This window comes from Harpegnathos saltator, unplaced genomic scaffold (genome assembly GCF_003227715.2).
Source record: "Harpegnathos saltator strain DR-91 unplaced genomic scaffold, Hsal_v8.6 scaffold111, whole genome shotgun sequence".
In the NCBI taxonomy this organism is placed as follows: domain Eukaryota; kingdom Metazoa; phylum Arthropoda; class Insecta; order Hymenoptera; family Formicidae; genus Harpegnathos; species Harpegnathos saltator.
Window position 1 is genome coordinate 1,353,239 of NW_020229886.1, and position 7,426 is coordinate 1,360,664.

Sequence of the window (7,426 nt, forward strand, 5' to 3'; positions counted from 1 at the left end):
TTTCCTTCAATATTTTTCCGACTTCCTGCGGATTCGCCCCCGCCCTGTACTACTGCGGTCGGCGGGATGCGGTCGGTAGAGCTCGCGCCCGTGATTTAGAAACGCCGGGCTGAACTGTGTGGAGGCATGTTGAGCGGTATTATATGCAAAACGCAGGGCTGAGAGCTGTTCATCTCAATGACGGTGTTTTTTATCGACGAACTGAGCGATCATCGTTTTGATGGTCCGATTCGTGCGCTCGACGGGATTGCACTGGGGAGTGTAGCTTGGTGTCGTGCGGTGGTGGATCCCATGGTCTGTTAAGAATGTTTCAAATTCTTTCGCTGTAAATTGCGTCCCGTTATCGGTGGTGATCACGGCTGGACAGCCGTGTCGGTAAATCACCAGATCACTAATCCCGCTGATTACCGACGGTGTGGTGGCCTGACGCAGGGGCTTAGTTTCGAGCCACTTCGTAAAACGATCCTGCATAGTCAGCAGCCAAGTGAATCCTCGTCGTGATCGGGGCAGCGACCCGATCAGGTCGATTGAGATATGCTCCCACGGCCGATGTGATGCGGTGGCGTGGAGGAGGCCGGCCGTCTTCCGTTGATTAGCCTTGTAGGCTAAGCATTTTTGGCAGTTCCGGACGTACCCAGCGGCGTCTCGAGCCATCCCCGGCCAATAGTACTGCTCGGCGAGTCGAGCAATCGTTTTAGCGATTCCTAGGTGGCCTGCGGCGGGACTGTCGTGGTAGCGTTTCAATACTTCCTTTCTATCGTTGGTCGGAACACACTTTTTCCACTGATTCTCCGCGGGTACTTCGCGGAAGTCCAACGTGTGGAGGAAATGTCGGTGCAGGACGCCATCCCGAATGGTGTAATCGGGGAAATCGTGGGGCCGAGTGGCGACTTGTTTTTTGAGCGGCTCGTACCACGAGCATCCGGTGGCTTCCCTGATTTCGCAGACTGCGGGGTCGCGCGACAGCGCGTCTGCTACGCGATTTTGCGAGCCTTTCCGGTATGCTACATTGAAGGTGTACTGCTGTAGTTCAAACTTCCACCGCCCTAGCCGGCCGGTGGCGGTTTCCAGTTTCTGCAGCCACTTTAAGGATTGATGGTCGGTCACCACAGTGAAAGTGTAGCCCTCCAAATACTCGCGCAATCGACGAATGCCCCACACAATAGCCAGGCATTCTAGCTCGGTAGCGCTATAGTTTTTCTCCGCCTGGTTGAGAGTCCGGCTAGCATAGGCGATCACGCGCTCGCCTTCCTCCAGGTTCTGAGTTAACACCGCTCCCAGGCCGTGCTGACTGGCGTCCGTCTGCAACGAGAATGGTTTCTGGAAATCTGGACATGCGAGCACTGGAGCCGTGGTAAGAGCCTTTTTCAGTCGTTCAAAGGCCTCTTCCTCCCTTGATCCCCATTTCCATTTCACTTTCTTCTTTGTCAACTCCGTCAGTGGTGCCGCAATCGCGGAAAAATTCTTGACGAACCTCCGGTACCAGGAGGCGAGGCCTAAAAACTGACGGACTTGCCTCACCGTCCTTGGAGCTGGCCAGGCTGTAATGGCGATTACCTTGGCCGGGTCGGTGTGTATGCCGTCGCGAGTGACCAAGTGTCCGAGGTAGCGCAGCTCGCTTCTACAGAAGTGGCACTTCTCCGTGTTGAGGCGTAATCGAGCTTCCCGCAACCGCCGGAATACCTCTCGTAAGTGTTCCATGTGTTCGTCCAGTGTAGTGCTTAACACAATAATATCATCTAGATACACTAATACGTGCGGTTCCAGGTCAGCGCCCAACACGGTGTCCACCAACCTCTGGAAGGTTGCCGGCGCGGAGTGCAGTCCGAACGGCAGGACGGTGAATTGGCGGAGACCCCTGCCGGGCACGGTGAACGCAGTGATTGGCTTGCTGTCCATGGTCAATGGAACTTGCCAATACCCGTTCTTCAAGTCTAACGAGGATAGGTAGCGGGCCCCGCGTAGTCGGTCCAAAGTCGCACTTATCTGCGGTAGCGGATAGGCGTCTCGCTCGGTTACCTCGTTCACCTTCCGGAAGTCTATACAGAAGCGGTATCCGCCGTCCTTTTTCCGGACGAGGACGACGGGGGAGCTCCAGGCACTAGACGAGGGCTCAATCACTCCCTCCGCCTCCATCTTTGCGACCTCTTCATCAATGATGGCTTGCATAGCCGGGTTCCGTGGTCGGTAGCGCTGCTTGATGGGGCTCGTGCCGGGGCACACCCGAATCTGGTGGCGGATCGATGGGGTCGGCCCGGAGACTTTATCGAAGAGAGCCAGTTCGCTCGTCAGGAATTGGTTGAATCTGGCTTCCTCTTCATCCGTCCTGGTCGTCAGGCCCCCCTCTATGATCCCCACTCGGGGTGGTTGTAATCGCCGGAAGTTCCTCGGGGGCGGCGGCAGCGCAATCTGGAGCCGGGCCCAGAGGTCAACCCCGATGATGACTTCCGTGGTCAGGTTGGCCATCACGGTAAATTGGTGGCGGTACTTCTGCCGTCCCACCTCTACGTGGAGCCAAGTCCGACCGTATGTCGGGCTGCCGGTCTCATCTGCCAGCGTGATCCGGCCGGCTTCCCCTCGTGGGAGATCTTCGTCGCGTAGTGATCGAATATCGATTAAGGATGTTTCGGCTCCAGAGTCAATTAGTGCCCTTAATGGGCGTTGCTGGTACCGGATGGTCAGGTACGGTCTGGGCTGATATTTTATACGGAGGGCCGGGTCGTGGCGGCGCCACTCCCGGCCGCAGACTCGTTTCCCGCCGTGGGATGACACTGGCGGGTTAATACGCCGTCCTTGCCGCAGCGTGAGCAAAATTTTACGGCTGGTTGTCGGCAGGCTCGGCGATGATGTCCCGGCTGTTTGCACTTCCAGCAACACGTTGCACGGTCGTATAGAAGCGCGGCGACCGTAGGGCCGGTGATTCGTATCGGTCGCCCCTGTTCCTCGCGTTGCTGGACGATATCCTCGTACTGGCGGGCTAGTTGTCCCAAGTGGGCCACATCTCGGATCTCGTGTGCGCCTATGAACATTTTGTAGCCGGCATCTAGGTTGTCATAGAGTAGCGGTATTGCGTTCTCCAGGTAATCGTCATCCCCGCTACGGCGCATCATCATGAGCATGGCGGTCTCGTACTCCCGGTATGCCTCCCCGGCGCGCTGGCGGCGCTCTAATATTTTCCGCCGCAGTTGCCTTCGGTATCTCGGCGGGAGGAAGTGATTCCGGAAAGCGGCACAGAAGTCCTCCCATGTTGTCCAGGCGGCCCGGTGGTTTCGGTACCAGCGCAGCGGATCTCCGCGCAGGAGTTCCGGAATGCACCACAACAGCTGGGCGGTCGTGACTCCATAACATGTCCGGAGCTCGTCCACTCGCTCCAGGAAGTCCAGCGGTTCTCCTTCCCGGAGAACCGACAGTCCCACTTGTGGACGCACAGCATGGCCTGCGCATCGGTGGGGATCCTTACGGGGGGATCTATCCCTATGACAGAGCCCCCTCGGGAGGACTCTTCATCCGCCAACACTGGGGCCGGGATAACCCGTCTCCGCGGCCCGGCCTCGAACATTGAGGGGTGGTCGTCCACGAACCTTCGCAGTCGGTGGCGCAGGTCGTCGATCGACCCCTCTATCTCGAGCCCATGTTCCCCGAGAATTCGGGCGATCTCGGGTTTGCGTAGCTCTTGTATCCACGCCTTCGACATTTTCTTCGCTGTGTTTCCTTTTTTTTTTTCTTCCTTTTTCTTCACCCTAGCTAACCGATCCTGGCAGGATCGCCATGTAACGGTAACGCCCGCGGGGTTCGGTGCGATCGGTCGCCCCACCGTCGCGCCCGGCTCGCCGCTTCCGCGACGCCTCGCTCGCCGCCGCGTCGGTGCGTTACTCGGGTGAAGGGCTAGTTCAAGGTAGCTTCTTGGAAGAAAGGTGTGTTCAGTGTTTCTGTATTAACAAGTTGGGTGCGTCCCGCAAGGCGCCCCCGTTTATTCAAAAGAGGTCCGATGCTATATAATAGATATATATATATAAGTGTATGTGGGCGGCTCGCTGTCCCGGTGTGGCGTCGGCGATGCCCGTTCCTCGGTGCCCGTGACTCCCCGCTTAGCCGCAAGGACGGTCTCCTGTCCGCGGGGTCAGAGAGGATGTCCCGCGGCCTCGTGGCAGTCCGACGTCCTCGGCCACGAGTCCTGTTGAGGGCGGTTTACGCCAGCTGTCCTCTGGATAAGTTGAAGGCGGTTTATTCCGGGTAGCTCACCACAGTCACAAGTCGGACTAACACTGTTGATTTCGCGAACAGATACTTCGGAGATATTCTTCGTCGGTGGCCAACGGCTGCCGACGCAGACGGACGAGCACGTATGAATCCGCGAACAGATACTTAGAAATATCCTGTGCCGGTGGCTAACTGCTGCCGACACAGACGGACGAGCACGTATGAATCCGCGAACAGATACTTAGAAATATCCTGTGCCGGTGGCTAACTGCTGCCGACACAGACGGACGAGCACGTATGAATCCGCGAACAGATACTTAGAAATATTCTGTGTCGGTGGCTAACTGCTGTCGACACAGACGGACGAGCACGTATGAATCCGCGAACAGATACTTAGAAATATTCTATGTCGGTGGCTAACTGCTGCCGACACAGACGGACGAGCACTTATATTCACGAACAGAACTTAGAAACTATTCTATGTCGGTGGCTAACTGCTACCGACACAGACGGACGAGCACTTATATTTGCGCACAGGAACTTCGAAACTATTCTATGTCGGTGGCTAACTGCTGCCGACACAGACGGACGAATACTTAGAAATCGCGGAACGGCGGTTAACTGCTGTCGTTCGTTCGGAAACAGATACTTAGAGTTATTCTGTGTCGGTGGCTAACTGCTGCCGACACAGACGGACGAATACGGTAAATTCGCGAACGGATACTTAGAATTATTCCGTCGGTGGCTAACTGCTGCCGACACAGACGGACGAATACGATAAATTCGCGAACAGAGACTTAGAAATATTCTGTGCCGATGGCTAACTGCTGCCGACACAGACGGACAAGTACGGTAAAGTCGCGATGCCTGATCGGCCGACGAGGCTCGGCTGCCGGGTCTTGTAAAAGTTCCCGGTGGTTCGGTACGGTGTGGAAGCTTTACTCACCGGCGGATGCCTTGTCTTCTCGTCGACTTCTCTTCACGATTCTCGCTGGAGCTCTCCTTGGTAGCTGATCTGGTGGACTTACTGTCTCTCACGGTCTGCCTCGATCTCTCTTCGAGAGCGGGTTTTATACCCTAAATTCCTCTCGACGATCGGTGGCCGATAATCGGGGAACTAGTTCCCCCCGATTTCCCGGAAAGTCGCGCATGCGATTTCCGCGAATTACCCCTTTCTGGGGGGACCGATCTTCCCCGACCGTTTCGCAGAATTCGGCTTTTTCCGGCGGTCTGGCGGGTTGCCGCGGCATAGGTGTTGCCGTGCGCTTAGCGATGATTTCTCATGATCGTGTGACGATCGGTGGTCGCCGTCACACGATGGTAACGGGGGTAAAACTCCTCGTTACAACTTAAACAAAATTGTGCTATTCTCAATCAAAATTTTTTAATCGTTCTCTCTCTCTCTCTCTCTCTCTCATTTCGTCAGAAAATTGGTTCATTCAACCAAACATATTTTCCGTGTAGACTTGAATAAAACGATAGGACACGATGAATCTCTACGCGAATTCTATCATACTCTAACAATTAAATATTCTCCTAACGATAGAGTACAATAGAGTACGATGAAAAGTGTTCATCGTACTCTATCTTTACGCGATATCATTTCTTTCGGATCCAATTCAGCAAAACGATAGATTGCGATAGAAAACAATGAGAATCTCTGTAGATCTCATCGCTCTCTATCGCTTTCTCCTTTTCGATGTTTTCCTTGATCAAAGAACTTTTGAACCTTGAACTTTACAATTCAATATGAACTATCTGTGGTACCTCATAAAATAATCTCGTAATTGTAATCGCGAATATTCAGCGGCCATATCGGCACGAGCTTAGGCGCGGTGCGGCGGGATGTAGGAACGGCGAGGTAAGGACATGAAACATTGGCGCGTTGTCCTTCCTCTCGCCGCGCGCCGGCAACAGTTCCTTTGTCGACTGAGCAGTGCTCTCTAGCCTGAGCGGCTAGATGCTCCTCCCATAACGTCTCGGTGCGCGCTCATTCCTCTAATTTCTGTCATTAATAACTCGATAATTATTGTGAATCTCACAAAACAGTATGGGACTTTTATATTTATCTTAACCCGCTCTATGTCTCCACGAGCTCTGCCAGGTTAGTTATAAGACACCCTGTATATTTCTCATTGGCCGTGGAATTGTCCATTGGGGTTTTCATCATCGAATTACGACATTTATCACAATTACTTTTTGCAACACTTTGTCGTGCCACAAATCCAGTAAAAAATGCAATAGCATTATCATTGTAAGCACTGCATGATTCATTTGTATTTGTCATAAATTCATTATCACAATATTCTTCAATTACTCTTGCATCTTCCATAATAAAGTAGTCGTCTTCTTCGTAAATTTCTGGAGTTTCATTGTTTGTATCCATTACATTTTCAATTGACTTGGCAAGTCGACTCGGTGGATTAATGAGACTCAGTTTCTGGGCATTGAACATTGCTTTTCTCACTTGCTTGAATATAGTGGTTGAATACAGTGGAAGGAATGTGGTGGATTGACAGTCGTACCATTCTTGCCGTTGGATTGGGATTAAATCCTCCACGTTGTCGGAGTTTTGAAAATAAATGTTCCACTGAGTCTTGATTGCACAGTCCTGTCGCTAGCTGAAATGTTTCATTTTGACTACTAACAAGTAACACTACCCAACTGATACTCACCGATTTGAATGAAACTTAACATACTTATTAAACACCGAAAAATATTAAATAGATGTTTTCTTGTTTCGGCTAAATACGCTTTTTAGGGGTAGAAGCACCCCTCAACCCCCCTGGAGGTGGAAACAGTTATGGCTAATTATTTCTGAAACGATATATTTTCTGAAGAAAGTGCTTAGGACTAAAGTTGTAGAGTTCAAAGTGATGCACTTGATGGCGACTTAGAAGTCGACCTTGAGGTCGATTTTCAAGGTCAATTAAATTTGGAAATAATTAGCCGTTGCCGGACTTTGATCACCACATCCTGTATCCATAATCAATAATTTTATGCGTTGACTAAATCTGTCTTCAGAATTGATTTGTTGCATTATTTTCCTAAAAAAAGAAATAATCTGACATAATGGGAAAATAGGCGCAAATTTATAGAAAAAATAAGAAGGAGAAAAAAGTTTTGTAAGTAACTTCAGAATAGAAGTAAAGATAAGAAAACATAAAATGTCACTCTAATTGTAAGTTAAACATTACCTTCATGCTATATTAGAAATTTTCAAATT